The sequence below is a fragment of the Suncus etruscus genome, chromosome 16 (assembly GCF_024139225.1).
Source record: "Suncus etruscus isolate mSunEtr1 chromosome 16, mSunEtr1.pri.cur, whole genome shotgun sequence".
Classification (NCBI taxonomy): Eukaryota; Metazoa; Chordata; class Mammalia; order Eulipotyphla; family Soricidae; genus Suncus; species Suncus etruscus.
The window spans coordinates 66,513,971-66,533,144 of record NC_064863.1 but is presented as its reverse complement, the minus strand read 5'-3'; positions in this window follow the sequence as shown (position 1 = coordinate 66,533,144).

The following is a 19,174-nucleotide window of genomic DNA, read 5'->3' as shown; positions in this document are numbered from 1 at the left end:
GTCCCCCGTGCCTGCCAGGAGCTATTTCTGAGCAGACAACCAGGAGGAACCCCTGAGCATCGCCGGATGTGGCCCAAAAACCAAACCAAAACAAAACAAAAACAAAAAAAAAAACAAAAACAGAAAATAATCCTTTTTTGGAGGAGGGGGTGCTATTCTCTTCTTGAAGAAGGTGATCCTAGTTTCAGCGGAAGTCAGTAACTAAAGAGTAGGGCTATTAAGTTTCAGAAAATAGGACAAAGCAAGGCAAAACAGTGTATCTGATGCTGCCTTGCCTACACTTTCAATGTTTTTTATCTGGGTTGTGATGACTGGTTTTGTTGTTGGAGTTTTTTGGGGAGAAGGGGTTTCTTGCAGAAACCAGAGGGAGGAGTTGTAGAACCGCAGCGGTGTTTTGGGGCCCTACTTTGCAAATTTTCAAGGCCATTCCCCAATCAGGGGGACATTCCCAGACGTGCTCAGGGTATGTTGTGGTTTGAGATTTGAATCGGGATTCTGCGTGCAGAACATTTTATTTAGCCAGTCGAGTCATACCGAACCACGCCTGTGAGACCCAGAAGCTTCATCTTAAAAGACTGCAGGCCTCACTGGTAACCTGGTGCGAACATGCCCACAGCACTAGCAACCACTAATTCCAATGGGATCTCGGCTTCATCTCACAGAATTTCCAGTCCTTTATGTATTTGGGGGTGTGTCTATTTTCAGGTCACATAGGGAATGCTAGAGGTTTTTGATTCTGTGGTCTGGGACCATGAAGAGCCGAGTCTCCCACAAAGGTTGCTTCAGCCCTGTAAGCCATCTCCTGGCCCTCTTCTCTTAAGTCCACCATCAGGACCTTTCCTTTCTCTGCAGTTTCTGCCTTCAGCTCTTTGCCACTGTGACCCCTATATTTGCCTTTTCACTTCTGAAGCAGGACTTAGGCTTTGGAAAGGTCCTTTGTTACAGCACTGGGGACAGTGGCCTTGGCCACAAGCTGAAGCGACCTGTCACCTTGAGTTTTGGGATCTGATAAAAAACAATCACAAGGAAATCCACTTTAACATTTAGAGAATAATCTTAAGTATTTCTGGATATCAGTACTAGGACTTCTATCTTTCCCTGGTGATATTAGATATATCGGTTGCTGTTCCACCTACATCTGCTTCTGCTGGGAATGTCTCCTCCCATATAAATAAAATTTACCAGCTGTTGGAAATACTGGAAACCACCAGATACCAGGCAAGTTCCTCCATACTGCAGCCAATGATTGGCTTGAGGTAGAATTCCACCACTGAATCACCCATGCATCTTCAGTGATCTGACTTGGGAGAAGAATTGAGCTAATCATTCACCTGATTCACCTGAAAGGATAATGGGAAAAGAAAGCATCTAGGTAGGAGAATCCTATTTGAGAAATCTTAGAGTAGATTTAAAAGTAGAACAACCTGGAAAGGCAAGCTTGAAATCTCAGCATTTGAGAAGTTTTTAAAATGGTTATCTTATATGTAATTTCTCTCTACAAATGCTTTGCTTAAATGTCTGATTTCAAAGTTCTGAATATTCTATAAGAAGATTCATTTCAGTACTGGACAACATTAATTGTATTTAAAAGATTTTAGATACAGAGTTAGTATTTTTGAAATTTATTGTCTTTCTATTGTTAAACTAAATTAAAAAACATGGTTACAATAGTATTCGCTTTTCCTATGTTTTTCTATGTTGATTAACAAAGTTACTGTACCTCTGTCACTACCAAAGTGCCCAGAACAGGAGCTGAAACAGGGCTGCAGCAATTGCACAGTACCTTAATTGTGGCCAACCCGAGTTTGATCCCATATGGTACCAGGAGTCAGCCAGGAGTAATTTCTGGGCACAGATCCAGGAGTAATCCCTGAGTGCTGCGGGTGTTGCCCTAAAACAAAACAAAAAAAAAACAAAACGAAGTACCCAGAACTCCAGGTTTCTGTTCCCACATCACCCCTAGTCCACTTCTTATCTCTTCTTATCCACTCTACCCCACCAACCCCCACTGCTTGGCAATCAAAGGGCTAGGGTTTGTCCTCATTTGACATTGTTTATTTACTTGTTACCACATATATGCCATAGATATATGCCCAGATAAATGAGATCATCCTGTACTCATTCTTATCACTCTAGTTTATTAACTCCAAACATTAAAGTTGCAGCAAATTATACTATATATTTCTTTTTAGTCAGCTGCATAGTAAGTTTGCTATTACATGTTTGTACCATAACCTTTTATCTATTCATCTGTCATTGAATATTAGATTATTTCTATATTTTGGATATTGCACTAAGAACTACAATAAACATAGGCACACACACACACACACACACACACATATATATATATTTTTTTTTTTTGAATTAGTGGTTTTTGTTCTTGGAGTAAATGCCAAGAAGTAGCATCATAGGATCATAAGGAAGTTCTATCCTTAGTTGTTTCTCTGTTTTTGTTTTATTTTGAGCCTAATCTGGCAGTACTCAGAGCTTACTCCTGGCTCTGAGCTCAGGGATCATTCCTGGCAGGGTTCAGGTAAACTCTGGGGTACTGGGGATAGAATTCAGACCAGCTGCAAACAAAGCAATTGCCGTAACCCTATAAAATCTCTTCAGTCCTAATCTTTAACTCACTTTGACTTGTCTTTTTGTATTAATGAGATATAAATTTGATTTTTTTATTTTCTTTTTGCAAGTGACTATCCAATTTTCCCAACATCATATGTTGAAAACTCTTTCCTTAAATAATATCATATACTCAGTTATATGATCTAGTCATAGATTCTCACCTATATATTCTATTGATCTGAATCTCCCTTTATTGTAATACCACATAATTTTGATTATTATAACTTTATAGTATGATTTAAAATAAGGGAATGCAATATCTCCCATCTTTTTTGGGGGGTGGGGGGTCATACCTGGCAGTGCTCAGGGGTTACTCCTAGCTCTACGCTTAGAAATCACTCCTGGCAGGCTCAGGGGGACCATATGGGATGCCAGGATTTGAACCACGATCCTTCTGCATCCAAGGCAAACACCCTACCTCCATGCTATCTCTCCAGCCCTCTCTCATCTTCTTTTTTGTCCTTAGAATTGCTTTTCACTCAGGTAGTTTTATGATTCCATCAAAATTTTGGTAGAGCTTGTTCTAAACCATTGAAGAATGCCATTAGGAAACTGCACCCCACTAACAGTCACTGTATTTGCATTTGCATTTGCATTCAGCCAGCTCCATAGACTCACTTGAAAGAGAGATATAGGATATATACTTACATATATATACATACATATATATTTTTTGATAGCTGAAAGCTGTCAATCTTAGGAAGAGAGGCAGGCCAAGCCCCTGTCCTGCTGAAGCCAAGCCAGATGCACTCATCACCCACCAATGGCTTCACCAATGGCTCTGCTTCACCACTCACCTACATGTAGCTCTCTTCAGAGACACCAGCCTGACCAAAGCTCCAGGTACACTGGTCTTTGGGCTGACAGCACTGGGACTTTTTTGAGTGAGTGCATGAACCTCCGTACCCCCAACCCCCCAATCCCCAATGACATCTGGTGCTTCTAAAAAAACCCAGCAGCTGAAACCATGCTCTATGAAAGCCAGTGTTAGCAATAGTAGCAATAGCTGGGATTCCTGGACTGCGATATAATTTTAATTTATTTAGTACTGTCATCCCCTTTGGAACACACCAATTTATAAGCCAATGTGTATCTGAATCCACCTAATGTTCAGAAACAAAATAAGTAACACAGTAATCAACTAGGAAGAAGAGCTTTTTAAACTTTCTGACAATGATTTAATGACCTCATTGTGAGATACAATAATTTCCACCAATTTTCTGATTTCTGTGCTGTTTTCTGTCTTCTTTTGTATTTTTTCTTTTCTTTGTTTTTTTATTACTAATTTTACTCCCACTTACCTAGAAACAAATGCATTATGTTCAACTATGTCAACTATGTAATATATGCTCTTTATTAACGTAATTTATAAAAAGAAAAGAAGGAGAATGTTACCGGTGTTTTTATGGAAATTGTATTAATTCAGTATAATGTTTAGATATGAATGTCATCTTGACAATATTAATCCTTTTGTTTGTTCTTTTGGTCACAGCTGGTGATGCTCAAGGGTTACTCCTGGCCCTGAACCAGGAATAACTCCTGGCAGTGATCAGGGGACCAAGGCAAATACACTTGCTGTACTATCACTGACAATGTTAATTCTAGTGAATTAATTCTTCTTTTTCACTCAAAAGTGACTTTCTCTTGGTGTTGGAGTGATGGCACAGCAGTAAGGAGTTTGCCTTGCACACAGCCAATCCAGGACGAACCTTGTTTTGATCCCTGGCATCCATTTGGTCCCCCGAGCCAGCAGCAATTTCTGGGCCAGGAGTAACCTCTGAATGTCATAGGGTGCACCCCCCTCCAAAAAGAAAAAACAACAACAAAAGTGACTTTCTCTTAATAACAGTGAGGAGGGTGTATGCTTTACATGTGGCCAATCCAAGTTCAATACTCAGCATCCCATATGGTTCCCCCCAAGCCTGCCAGGAATAATTTCTGAGTGCAGAGCCAGGAGTAATCCCTGAGTATTGTGAGGTGTGACCCCCCCCCCACAAAAGTGACTTGCTCTTTGGGAACGGAGAGATAATACAGTAGGTAGATTGTTTACTTTGCATGCAGCTCGCCTGGGTTGAATCCCTGGCATCCTATATGGCCGCCTGAGCACTGTCAGGAGTGATTCCTGCAGAGCCAAGAGTAACTCCTGAATATTGACAGATGTCGCTCCAAAACAAAGAAAACAAAAATGATATAATTTTATATATGTTTTTTTGTAAATGAGACTCCTATGTACTTAGTATTTGAGAACATAACTTTAAATAAATCCATGTTAAAAATGAAATTATTTTGAAGATATCTTGGACTCAATTGAACCCTTTAAATCAATTCCATTTCATTTATCCTATCTCCTGGAATGGAACTGCATTCAACAGGACTCTTGAGTTTTTTATTTACCACGTCATCTAAGTCCATTCTCAGTTTCTCTCTCATATAGAATTATAATAAGAACATGTCATCTTCTTAGAAACTTTATCAAGATGTACTGTAGAGCAGATAGTGATTTGCAACCTAGACCTTCAAACCACTCAAACAGGAGAAATGTTTCACAGACCACTAAGATAAAAATAAACATTATTTACAACAATATTTTGTGATTTATTTAAAAATCCAGTATAAAACAATAAGATATCATCTCACACCAGAGTCTGGCATACACCTGGCATACAACAAGAACAACCAGTACAAGTATGGAAGTGGGAAGAAAGGGATTCTCATTCACTGCTGATGGGAATGTCAACTGGTCTAGCCTTTTTGGATAACAATATGGGTATTCTTCAAAAAACTAGAAATTGAACTTCCATATAATCCAGCAATACTGCTCCTAAGAATATATCTTAGGGATCCAAAAACACCATGCAGAAAAGCCCTCTGAACTCATATTCATTGCAACACTGTTCACAATAGCCAAAATCTGTAACAATCCACATGGCCAAGAATAGATGAGTGGCTAAAGAAAACTGTGGCATATCTACACAATTGTATACTATGAAGCTGTTTGAAAAAATAGTCAGAAATTTGCTTATACATGAATGGAAATGGAGTATATTATCCTGAAAGAAATGAGCCAGTGGGACAAAGATAGACAAAGAATAAATTCACTCATTTGTGAGATATAGAAAAGATAGTATTATAGTTTCAAATACTATAAAAAAGATATATTATATCTTGAGACAATAGCAACAAAGGCCAGAAGGACCACTTTATGGTAGAAAGCTTGCCACAAAAGGAGAGGGAGCACAGTTAGGGCAGAGAAAGGACCACTATGACAAATAATATATGAAAATGATCATTCTGGACAAGAACTGGGTGCTGAAAGAAGATACAGTGATATGTTTGGCACCCCTTCAGTAACAATATTGCAAACACAGTGTCTAAAATAAAAATGGAGGAGAAAGAGAGAAGAAAATGTCTTCCAGAAGCAGGCAGGGGAGAAAGCCTAGAGAAGGGCTGGTGTGGTTCAAAAATCAAAATCAAAAATAAAATAAAATAATTCTTGGGTGGAGAAATAGCACAGCAGTAGGACATTTGTCTTGCACACAGCCAATCCAGGATGGATAGTGGTTCGAATCCCGGCATTCCATATGGTCCCCCGAGCCTGCCAGGAGCGATTTCTGAGCACAGAGCCAGGAATAACCTCTGAGTTCTGCTAGGTGTGACCCAAAATCTAAAATAAATAAATAAAATAAAATAATTCATCCAGTTTGTTTATTTCATTTTTATAACAATCAGTACTAAAAAGATTTTCTTACAGAGCCAGGAGTAACTTCTGAGCACAGCCAACTATAGCCTAAATTTCCTACCAAGATATTAGAAATATTAAGTTTGTAGGGAGGCTAAATATGTACATTATGTAGCAAGCCTAGCCATCTATTCTTCATCCAACAAAGAACTACTAGAGCTAAATTTCACTCTAGAAGAAATTGCTTTTCTTCATCCTTCAGTTCAACAGAGCACCAATAAACCCTCTCAAGAGCCACCTTCCTGTACATGGAGAAGATGGTGTTGATTGGAGTTCCTATACTCATACAGTGACATGAACAGATTGGAACTCATAGCTTAGCTATGAATTTTATTTATGATGTTCACCATGTCATTATCATAGTGTTTAGTTCAGCAAAGTCTCTTTAAAGCTATGTACTCGCAGTGGGTAATGCAGTGAACAGTGAGGGGACACAATTGCTGAGAACTGTCCTTTGTTTTGCAGCTACCCTAGAACAATGGCCAGTCCTGTTGGTAGAACTGTCTATACTCAAGCTCATGGATTTGACCTAGTACAAGTCCTATGCTTAAAAACAATCATAAAGTGTACTATGTAGCTGAACTTGTGAATTATCCAAGTAAATTAAAGCAATCAGTTTTCCCCTAAAGTTTTCATCTTCACTTTACCTTCAAAGCAAAGAATAGAATAATTCTATGAGAACAATCAAGTTGAATAGCAAAATAGCTTTATTTCTTTTCTCATCTAAACTTGCTTTTCCAGGGTCAGAGAGATAGTACTGGGTATTAGGTGTTTACCTTGCATTCTGCTGATTCTGTATCTAAAGCCAAAGCATGGTTCTTTTCCAGCACCACCAGGGATTACTCTTGAGCACAGAACTAGGAATGACCACTAAGCACTTCAGGGTGTGACCCCAAACTACATAAATATACTTGTTCTTCATGTCAATAACTGCCCTGAATTTGTCTGAAAATGGCTCCAACATTTCCCAGGCAATATAAGATTCAAGTCTCTGCTAATATCTTATCAAGAGTGAGAAGTGTTTTCATTTTAAATAAGCCTTGTTAAAAGTGAGGAATTTTTCATTTAAAATATATGAAGAAAGACTAAATAAGTTAGGCACACGTTACTGTCTTTATTTGCTTTTCTATCTTTTTCTCTGGCTTTTTTTAAGCTACTAAAAAATTAGGTGATTTATCTGTAAATTCACTGTGCTTTATTTATTTATTTTTTTTGCATAGCCTGTTTTGTTTGGGAGCCACAGACCTCCAGGTTTGGAAGGAGGGCCTGAAAGTGCCAGGAGGGGCACAGAATAAACACTCAGGCACTCCAGCCTTTTGAGTTGCCAGTACAAGATTTCTATGTTGGGGCTGGCGAGGTGGCGCTAGAGGCAAGGTGTGTCTGCCTTGCAAGCGCTAGCCAAGGAAGGACCTCGGTTCGATCCCTGGCGTCCCATATAATCCCCCCAAGCCAGGAGTAATTTCTGAGCGCTTAGCCAGGAGTAACCCCTGAGCATCAAACGAGTGTGGCCCGAAAAAACAAAAACAACAACAAAAAAGATTTCTATGCTTTGGATTTAAATAACAAGCAAATTTAGAAGGATCTTTATGACTTTGTAATTCGTGGTGATTCTTTTTTTTTGGGGGGGGGGTCCACACCCAGCGACCCGCAGGGGTTACTAATGGCTCTGCGCTCAGGAATTAATCCTGACAGATTCCAAGAACCATAAGGGTGCTGAGGATAAAAACTAGGTTGGCTGTGTGCAAGGCAAAAACCCTACCGTTGTGTTATTGTTTCAGCCCCTCAATAAAAATTATTATTATTATTATTATTATTATTTTGGTTTTTGGGTCACACTCAGCAGCGCTCAGGGATTAGTCTTGGCTCTACGCTCAGAAATCGCTCCTGGCAGGCTCAGGGGACCATATGGGACGCCGGGATTCAAACCATTGTCCTGCATGAAAGGCAAATGCCTTACCTCCATGCTATCTCTCCGACCCCTCAATAAAATATTAAAAAAAAAACAATTTGAAAGACTTCTCAGCATGTCTAACAAATTTATTGATTCAGGATTTTTAAATTCTGAATTCTATAGACTTCATGTAATAGGACGTAGAAGGACATTGAAGCTAGTTTAGCTCCAGGGGCTATAGTGAAATCATGTTGAAATCCTTCTTACCACCATTCCTCACTGTTTCCTGCTTTTATTTATATGATTGGCTTGATTTCTGTTGCACATTCCAAAGTAGCAACACCTTATCCTTTTTAAGCTCGAGACACTCATACTTACTTGGTTTACTTACAGTGATATCACTACTATTCTCTTGTCTATTGTTCTTGCTTTTTTGAATAGAAGGTGTGATTTGGAACCATGCCCAGCAACGATCAGCACTTATTCTTGGCTCTGTCTTCAGGCAACACTCCTGGTGGTGCTCAGGGGACCATAAGTAGTGCCAGGGATCAAACAGGACTTGTCCAAGTGCCAGGTTATTCTTACTGCTTTTAAAGGTTAAACGATTTTGCTATTTGACTTTTCTTGGGACATCTTCATTTTTCAGGGTTTCAAATTTTGCAATTTAATGACACAATAAATATATTGCTTTCCAATATGCCACCACACAGTATTAGAATACATGTACATATTTAAAGAACATTCTGGGATGGAAAGATGCAAGGGACAGGACAAAAAAGTATAACTGAGGCCGGAGAGATAGCACAGTGGCGTTTGCCTTGCAAGCAGCCAATCCAGGACCAAAGGTGGATGGTTCGAATCCCAGTGTCCCATATGATTCCCCATGCCTGCCAGGAGCTATTTCTGAGCAGACAGCCAGGAGTAACCCCTGAGCACCGCAGGGTATGACCCAAAAAACAAAATAAAATAAAATAAAATAACTGACAGAATTGTTGAAGTCCTTCCAAAATGTGGTACTTGTGCATATCTGGTTATATGCATTTCTATTTAGAGGGCAGCACTCTCTTACTTCACTCCACCACACAATCCAGGCATTTCCTGTGTTAAGTGTTTTTTTTTGTTTGTTTTGCTTTGGTTTTTTTTTGGCCACACCTGTTTGATGTTCAGGGGTTACTCCTGGCTATGCGCTCAGAAATCACCCCTGTCTTGGGGAGACCATACGGGATGCAGGGGGATTGAACCAAACGCAGTCTGTTCCTTGGCTAGCGCTTGCAAGGCAGACACCTTACCTCTAGCGCCACCTCACAGGCCCCTAAGTGGTAATAACGTTTTAGCAGCCTAAAATTTCTGCAACTGGCAGAGTTCTTGGGCATGTGGTTGACAATCATTGCTCTAGATTGCATATTTTCTGTCCTTAATTCCCAAATTGAACAAAACTCTTCAATAAAAAATTTTTCCTGGAAAATTAATGCAACCTAAAATTGCAGCAATTTTTTTTTTTTGGCAATTCTAATAGCTACAGTTGGTACTTTTTGATTGGGATAGTTCCCTTAATACTTCTACATTTATGATGGAAAAGCATACTACAAATATCCTGCATTTAAACTAAAGGAAAACTAAAGGTTATTTTTCAACTTTTGGCTTTTGTATTTTCGCATCCATGTAGAACAGAACCAATTACCATACAAATGGGGGAGGGGGAAGAATAAGGATAAAGAAACTTAAGAGGTATAAAGACCTCTTAAAGAGGCCTTAAAGAGAAGGGCCATGGGCACTTTAGGCATGAGGGGTGTAGTAAGTTTGTAAAGCAAGGCCATATTTTTTTAACAGTGATAGCCTGATAACTTATAATAAATAAATTATAAGAACTTTCACATTTTTGGACCAGGTAGACAGTGCAGGGGCTTAGGCATTTGTCTTGCATCTGCTCAACCCCAATTTGATCCCCAGCACTGCATAAGATCTCCTTGTACTGCCAGAAGTGATCCCTGAAGCACATAGCAAGGAATAAGCACTGCATAGAACCAGGTGTGGTCCCAAAGAATAACAAACAAAAATTCCACATTTTTTTGTTTGTTTGTTTTTGTTTTTGTTTTTTTTTTTGGTTTTTGGGCCACACCCGGCATTGCTCAGGGGTTACTCCTGGCTGTCTGCTCAGAAATAGCTCCTGGCAGGCACGGGGGACCATATGGGACACCGGGATTCGAACCAACCACCTTTGGTCCTGGATCGGCTGCTTGCAAGGCAAACGCCACTGTGCTATCTCTCTGGGCCCCAAAAATTCCACATTTTAAATAGCACTGTTCAGTACAAATAAAATACAAGTTAGATATGTGCTTTTAAGTTTTTTAGTAGCTTAATTTAAAAATGTAAAAAGAAACAAGTATGGGCCAAAGAGATAGCACAGGGGTAGGGCGTTTGCCTTGCAAGCAGCTGATTCGAACAGACAGTGATTTGAATTTAGACATCCCATATGGTCCCCCATGCCAGCCAGGAGCGATTTCTGAGTGAAGAGCCAGGAGTTACCCCTAAGCACCACTGGGTGTGACCCAAAATCCCCTCTCTCCCCAAAAAAAGCAACAAGTAAAGTTAATTTTAATAAGTTTAATAATAATTTTAATAACCTTACTCAAAACTTCCATTATGTAAACAGTTCAACATTTGATAAAAACTATTGGGATCTCCTGCATTATTTTCATACTGTCTTTGAAATTTCATAAATATTTTTGGGATCACGCTCAAAGGGATTATATGATATCAGAGATCAAACCTGGAGCTTGTGCATGTGAAGCAGTTACTAAAGCCCTTGGAACCATCTTCCTGACTTCATTTTATATAGAGCAAACCACAATTTAAATGGTTGTGTGTGTGTGTGTGTGTGTGTGTGTGTGTGTGTGTGTGCGTGCGTGTGCTTGGGAATCCCAAGCAATGTTCATAGAGTATGGGGGTCCCATGCAGCAAAACTTGGTCAGCTGAACCCATTAGTGAAATGCTTGGACCAGGTGATGCAATACAACTCAGGTCCAGTAGTATAGAGTACTGTGGTCACCTACAGTGCTCAAGGGGCATAAGGGCCATGAGTGCATGTAAATCAAACTTGGGGTCTCATAGTTGAGCTCTAATCCTTTGAGTTATCTCTCCAGTCCCCTAACTATATTTGAATTCTCAGTATACACATGTGGCTACCATGTTATATAGCATAATACCATAATAATAACTAATGTTTACTGAGTAGCATTTGCCAGGTACTTTTCTAAGAGGTTTGCAATATTTTAACAGTCCATGTTGGGGCCAGAGCAGTGGCGCAAGCAGTAAGGTGTTTGCCTTGCCTGTGCTAGCCTAGGACGGACCACAGCTCGATGCCCCAGCATCCCATGTGGTCCCCCAAGCCAGGAGCGATTTCTGAGCGCATAGCTAGGAGTAACCCCTGAGCGTCACTGGGTGTGGCCCAAAAACCAAAAACCAAAAAATAAAATAAAATAAAAAAACAGTCCATGTTTTCTTATCAACCTAATAAAGTAGGCATTCTGTTTTTCTTACTTTAAAGATAAATGAGCAAAGATAATAAAGCATTAATAAACATGTTACTAATAAGGAGATGTGTTGGGAATTGTACTCAAGATGCCTAGTTCCAGAATCTGGAACTAGCAACTAATATGTACACATATACATCATGTTGGAATATTTATCACACACATACAGTATGTTGGAAACTATGCAAGCACTTTACATATAGTTTCTTATTTGAGTTTGAATTTTTTTGTTTGTTTGTTTTTGGGTCACACCCGGTGGTGCTCAGGGGCTACTCCTGGCCCTGAGCTCAGAAGTCGCCCCTGACAGGCATGGGAGACCATATGAGATGCTGGGGTTTGAACCATCATTGGTCCTGGATTGGTTGCATGCAAGGCAAACATCCTACTGATGTGCCATCTCTCCAGTCCCTGAGTTTGTATTTTCTAAATGAAGAAACCAAGGATCCAAAAACTTAGTGGCTTACCCATGTCAATGTGGCTTGTGTTGGAGACTAACATCAGAGCCAGGTGTTTGATCCCTGAATCTTTTCTTCCTTACTGCCACCCCGAAACTCTAGTGTTTATATATACATATATACCGATGACTCAATATTTTTCATGCTGATGTTTTAAATTAGAAAATGACCAGATAATATCAGCCTGTGTGGGAGAAAGTAAATAGCATGTAAGCACATACACATTATATTTTGATCTTCAAAGCCAAGAGTGTAAATCACAAGCACCAACAAAATACTAATTAGAGTTAATTTTTTTTAAGTCTCTAATGTGCAGAGGTAAAACTTGTTTGAAATGGCCATATAAAGTATGGCAGGGCATTTCTAAAAGTGTGTAGAGGAGAGAAAAGTGACAAAATCTTCAAAGCAATTCTCAGATGGTTTGTTTTTTTTACAGAAGACTGTGTATTGTCATGAAGTAGGTGGTAAGGAACTGAAAGAATGTTGTTCACCCTCCTTCATACCACATGGCTTCCCTGTGTAATAGACTCAGAGGTGAGCTTACCATTTTAAAGTTATGCTCCTTTGGGGGCCTGTCTTTTTAAGGTTAGATCAAACTGAAGATCTATCCCTGGTTATGCTTCATCCTTAAATTTAATAGACTTGTTTTTACTGCTTCAGGAAACTAGCCCAAGGTTTTTAAAGAATCTTAAAAGCTATTTCTGTTTTTGATTCAGTGATGAAGACTTACTGCTGGCTCTTCACTCAGGGATCTCTCCTGGCTAAATTCTGGCAACCATTTCCAGTGCTGGGGATTGAACCAAGGTCAGCATATGCAAAGTAAGTATCTTACCAGCTGGTACTACAATTCTAGCCCAGGAATAATGTTGGAATCATTTGTCTCTGCTTACCATTGAGCATTACTCCCTTCTGCTTAAATTAAATCATTCTCTCTAATAATTTTTCTGTTGCTACTTGACTGACATTTTCTTTTCTTCTATAGTTCATCAAAAGGTAGAAGTAGAATAACAGTGATGTTAGTGGGGAAGAGGAAGAATGGGGAGGAAGAAGTCCAAAGTAGAGAGTCCTTTAATGACTAACAAGCCAGAGATTCATGTCAGGTTTTCCAGACACAGCTAATATCAGCATGCCTGCCCCCGACCAGTGCCTTACCTTTTTCATCTGAAAATACACTTTATGGCTTATGATTTCCTTTGGCAATTCCTGAGCTTCAGTAACACATTGTTTACATATACTCAACAACTATAGATAATTGTTAAGGATTAATTTTTTTGTTCACTTGTTTTTGCTTTTATGTCACATTTGGTGGTGCTTGAAGGTTATTAGAGGTCACCCAAATCCTTTGAACTATCTTCACAGCCCATAATGGGCAAATAGAAGATGCTTTTCTGTTTCTTCTAAGCAAGGTTACAGGGTTTTAACCCAAATCAAACACAACAACCACAAACTCTAGATACCAATTGGGCAAGAAAAAACAGGTATATATAAAGAGAAGTTACTACAATTCTGATCCATCAGAAAACAACAGATTATATTTAGAAAAAAATTAATGACTCAAGAGAAAATAATAATGGTTAGGCAAAGAAATAGGATAATATAAAAAAAGATACTAGATAACATTTTTCCCAACTACAATGATCTAAGTTTTAAAATGCATACCAGTAATTGCTAGCCTTTAGTTCGCATAATTATATATGATACTGCTAAAGAATGATTAATAAAGACAATTTAGGAGTTAAAAGTAGAAACTTTATTTATAAAGTATACAGTCTCTTTTTGAAAAATGGGGTAGAATACAGGTCCTTTTTCTTCATTTAGAAAATGCTATAAATGAAGAGAAAGGACCAAGGAAGAGACAGAAGCAAATTACCAATTGGCTTTGTTCTGGTGTTAACTTTTTTGGGGGTGAGAAAGCCCAAAATTGTCTTAATATTTGGGGTGTGGCTAGCTGAATAGGATGCATATCTGGTCAAGTGGAACATTTCCAGTGACAGAAGTTATTTTCCTTTCATCAAAATTTCTGTTTGCTGATATGCCATTCAGAACAGAAGTGGCTCCATCTTGGTCTTAGAAATCTCTGATTTTCCCCCTAAGAAATATAATTCTTAAAGAAAATATAAGAATGTATTGTCTCAGGCCTGGAGAGATAGCATGGTGGCGTTTGCCTTGCAAATGGTCGATCCAGGACCAAAGGTGGTTGGTTCGAATCCCGGTGTCCCATATGGTCCCCGTGCCTGCCAGGAGCTATTTCTGAGCAGACAGCCAGGAGTAACCCCTGAGCAATGCCGGGCGTGACCCAAAAACCAAAAAAAAAAAAAAAAAAAGAATGTATTGTCTCTTGAGCATGCTCCAGAAAGAAGGTGACAGAAGTTTAGAGAGAAAAGTAAGACATCTCATTTTCAAGGTGCCCTGTAGGAAGAGGCCCCAGACCTTCTGTGGTTGGCAGTGAGGGTGGTTTTGCAGTGTTACCACAATTCACCATTTTTAAGCACACAAATTCAGGAAATAGAGGCTGCAAAGAAAAATGATTCTGCTAAACCCTGTTGTGTGCACTCAGAGATTCAGACATATGTATGATGTGTACAGAGGATCAACAAGGTGTGTTGGCATGACTCTGAGGAACAGCTCATCCATAGCGGTGGTGTTGAGAGCGTTTGAAGGACTTGGATGAGTATGAAGGGAAGCAGTTCTTAGTATGTTACCCTCAGCTCTGCTTCTGCCCCAGTGTGTCCCAAGAATGAGTGCTATATCCTGGCTCAAGGGCAAAAGAAAACTGTTTAAAACCAATGTTTTACAGAAACCTATAAGCTTGGAATTTCTTATGTATGGGTCGGAAGATAAATCTGACACAGCATGTTGCAGTTATGACATACTTGTGACAGTGAGAGTTTTTGAAAACCAAAATGAACCAAAGTAAAAAGAGAGGGTAGCTGGTGTGTCTAGACACTCCATGAGATGATCCATGGGCCATCCACCAATGCCAGGGTAAAGAGAGAATCAATAATATTTGTGGCATCCTACTATTGACGCTCTCACTTCTTTTTGGTCGGCCTTTTGCTTGTTTGTTATTTTTTTGGCCACACCATGCAGTGTAGTACTCAGGGGCTGTTCCCAGGCTCTTGCTGAGTGGTCACTCTAGGCAATGAGGTTCTATGAGGACTGCGATGTGCTAGGGATCAAAGAGGACATTTCATATGCAAGGCATGTTTGTTTTAAGCCTTTTGTGCATCTCATCAGCCCTTCATCTTTGTTCTGAAAAAAAAAAAAACTAGTTTATGTGAAAAGAACTATCTGAGAGAAATACATTTAAGTATGCTTTTCTTTAGTATACAACACAAGACTGAGTACAATGTTCATTAGTCTCATTTAATTTTTTATTTTCTTAAATTTTGTTGTATGGGTGGGGAATTTGGGCCATATTTATAAACATTTGGGAGATACTCTTGGCTCTGCACTCAGGAATTACTCCTGGTGGTGCTTGGAAAACCATATGGAATGCTAGACACATGTAAGACAAGGGCCGCTGTGCTATCTCTCCGGGCCCTTGATTTTTTTTTTTTTTTTTTTTTTTACATTTTTGGTAGTTTTCATTTTTTCATTGGTCTTGCCATACTAGACACCACTCATAGCTTCTTTCGATTCTGTGTGGAGCGGGGAGAGGGTTGGATTGGCTCCTGAGAACTAGTCAGGTTCCAGGATACAATCTCTAGCATTTGTTTGAAGTCTGCTTTCAACCCAGAGGTTGAGCTTACTCTCTGCTCCTTATATTTTTACATCTAAATGCACATACCACTAATAAAATCTCAACTTACACTTGAAACCTAAGATTTCACTTACCTGATTTAAGGGTTTTTTTGTTTGTTTGTTTGTTTTTGTTTTTGTTTTTGTTTTTTATCTATCCTCAAGCTACAGTTTTTCTCTCAACATCATGAATGTCCAATAAACAAAGCTCTCTTTATTTTTCTTATGTCTTATACAATTCTGTGTGCCTAGTGAACATTTAATGAATATTGATTGATTTTAATGATAGTACAATACTACATAGTGCAATTGAAAATAAAGACTAGAGGCCGAAACTGTGGTGCAGAGCGCTAAGGAGTCTGTCTTGCTGGTGCTAGTGGTTCAATCCCCCAGCGCCGGGCCCAGAGAGATAGCACAGCGGCGTTTGCCTTGCAAGCAGCCGATCCAGGACCAAAGGTGGTTGGTTCGAATCCCGGTGGCCCATATGGTCCCCCATGCCTGCCAGGAGCTATTTCTGAGCAGACAGCCAGGAGTAACCCCTGAGCAGTGCCGGGTGTGGCCCAAAAACAAAAACAAAAACAAAAAAAAAAAAACAAAAACAATCCCCGGCGTCCCATATGGTCCCCAAAGCAAGGAGAATTTCTGAGTAGATAGACAGGAGTAACCCCTGAGCATCACCAGGTGTGTCCCAAAAAAACCAAAAGAATAAAGTAAAAAATTCAAACAAAGTGATGTTTATATAAGCTTTGGAGAAATGGACAACAGACTAATTTAGCTGTTAACCAATTTTAGTGATTTCTTTTTGTTTATTTAGAAAGATCTACTAAGCTGGAAACCAGTGTAAGCTTGAGGATGTTAAGTGAATATAGGTTGATCTCCACCCAGGAAATGTGTATCAGAAAGACCAGAGGTGCTCCTTGAAAGGCACAGTAGGCCTCATGCCAGACTTTTTTTTTTTTTTAGTGTAACTTAAAACTTTATTTCAAAGGGTAAATATAAAATCCAAATTGTTCTAGCCATTTTAGGAAAAATAAAGATGCAAATTTATAACTAACAGTTAAAGAGAGACTATCCTTATAGACACTACAGGCATTAAATGGATAAATATTATAAACAACATTTTGGTATAACTTTTTTATAATTATTTTTATTTAAACACCATGATTACAAATATGATTATAGTTGTATGATTACAGTCAGATAAAGAACATCCCCCTTCACCAGTGCAATATTCCCACCACCAATTTCCCAGATCTCCCTCCTCCCCACCCCACCCCCACACCTGTACTTGAGACAGGCTTTCTACTTTCCTCATTCATTCACATTGTTATGATAGTTTTCAGTGTAGTCATTTCTCCAACTGCACTCATCACTCTATGTGATGAGCTTCATGTCATGAGCTGCACCTACCAGCCCTCATCTCTCTTGTCTCTGAAATACTGTTAAAAAATGTCTTTTATTTTTCTTAAAACCCATAGATGAGTGAAACCATTCTGCATCTTTCTCTCTCCCTCTGAATTACTTCACTCAGCATAATAGATTCCATGTACATCCATGTATAGGAAAATTTCATGACTTCATCTCTCCTGATGGCTGCATAGTATTCCATTGTGTATATGTACCACGGTTTCTTTAGCCACTCATCTGTTGAAGGGTATCTTGGTTTTTCCAGAGTCTGGCTATTGTAAACAGCGCTGCAATGGATATAGGTGTAAGGAAGGGATTTTTGTATTGTATTTTTGTGTTCCTCGGGTATATTCCTAGGAGTGGTATAGCTGGATCATATGGAAGCTCAATTTCCAGTTTGTGAAGGAATCTCCATATCGCTTTCCATAAAGGTTGGACTAGACGGCATTCCCACCAGCAGTGAAAAAGAGTTCCTTTCTCTCCACATCCCGCCAGCACTGCTTGTTTTCCTTTTTTGTGATGTGTGCCAATCTCAGTGGCATGAGGTGGTACCTCATAGTAGTTTTGATTTGCATCTCCCTGACGATTAGTGATGTTGAGCATCTTTTCATGTGCCTTTTAGCCATTTGCCTTTCTTCTTTTTCAAAGTGTTCATTTCTTCTCCCCATTTTTTGATGGGGTTAGTTGTTTTTTCTTGTATAGTTCTGTCAGTACCTTGTAAATTTTGGATATTAGCCCTTTATCTGATGAGTATTGGGTGAATAATTTCTCCCACTCAGTGGGTGGCCTTTGTATTCTGGGCACTATCTCCTTTGAGATGCAGAAGCTTCTCAGCTTAATATAGTCCCATCTGTTTATCTCTGCTTCCACTTGTTTGGAGAGTGCTGTATCCTCCTTAAAGATGCCTTTAGTCTCAATGTCCTGGAGTGTTTCACCTACATGTTGTTCTATATACCTTAGAGTTTCAGATCTGATATCAAGGTCTTTAATCCATTTGGATTTTACCTTTGTACATGGTGTTAGCTGGGGATCTGAGTTCGCTTTTTTGCAAGTGGCTAACCAGTTGTGCCAACACCACTTGTTGAATAGGCTTTCCTTGCTCCATTTAGGATTTCTTGCTCCTTTATCAAAAACTAGGTGGTTATATGTCTGAGGAACATTCTCTTAGTACTCAAGTCTATTCCACTGATCTGAGGGTCTGTTTTTATTCCAATACCATGCTGTTTTTAAAACTATTGCTTTGTAATACAGCTTAAAATTGGGGAAAGTAATGCCTCCCATATTCCTTTTCCCAAGGAGTGCTTTAGCTATTCGAAGTTGTTTTTTGTTCCAAATAAATTTCAGAAGTGTTTGATCCACTTCTTTGAAGAATGTCATGGGTATCTTTAGAGGAATCGCGTTAAATCTGTATAATGCTTTTGGAAGTATTGCCATTTTAATGATGTTGATCCTGCCAATCCATGAGCAGGGTATGTGTTTCCATTTCTGCGTGTCCTCTCTTATTTCTTGGAGCAGTGTTTTATAGTTTTCTTTGTATAGATCCTTCACATCTTTAGTCGGGTTGACTCCAAGATATTTGAGTTTGTGTGGCACTAATGTGAATGGGATTATTCTCTTAATGTCCATTTCTTCCCTATCATTATTAGTGTATAAAAAGGCCATTGATTTTTGTGTGTTAATTTTGTAGCCTGCCACTTTGCTATATAAATCTATTATTTCTAGAAGCTTTTTGGTAGAGTCTTTAGGGTTTTCTAAGTAGAGTATCATGTCATCTGCAAAC